The following is a 237-nucleotide window of genomic DNA, read 5'->3' as shown; positions in this document are numbered from 1 at the left end:
TTGTTTAATTCTAATTAAACTAATATACCTTGTTAAGATAGTCTTTAAATCTAGTTAAACTAGAATAATATAGCTTAATTATATTAGAATAAGATCATTATATTTGGCATTATACAAGCATCCAATGAGGTTAAAAATAATCATCACATAGATTTAGAGAAAGTGATTTGGGTGTACGTGAGATAAGGGTTGTGAGTTTGAGACAGTTCTTGTAATCTCCTGATTTTTCTCTATTGC

The sequence above is a fragment of the Theobroma umbraticum genome, unplaced genomic scaffold (genome assembly GCF_002168275.2).
Source record: "Theobroma umbraticum cultivar Fairchild unplaced genomic scaffold, ASM216827v3 scaffold_228.0, whole genome shotgun sequence".
NCBI lineage: Eukaryota > Viridiplantae > Streptophyta > Magnoliopsida > Malvales > Malvaceae > Theobroma > Theobroma umbraticum.
The sequence above is the reverse complement of the archived record's forward strand: the minus strand, read 5'-3'. Positions refer to the sequence as shown.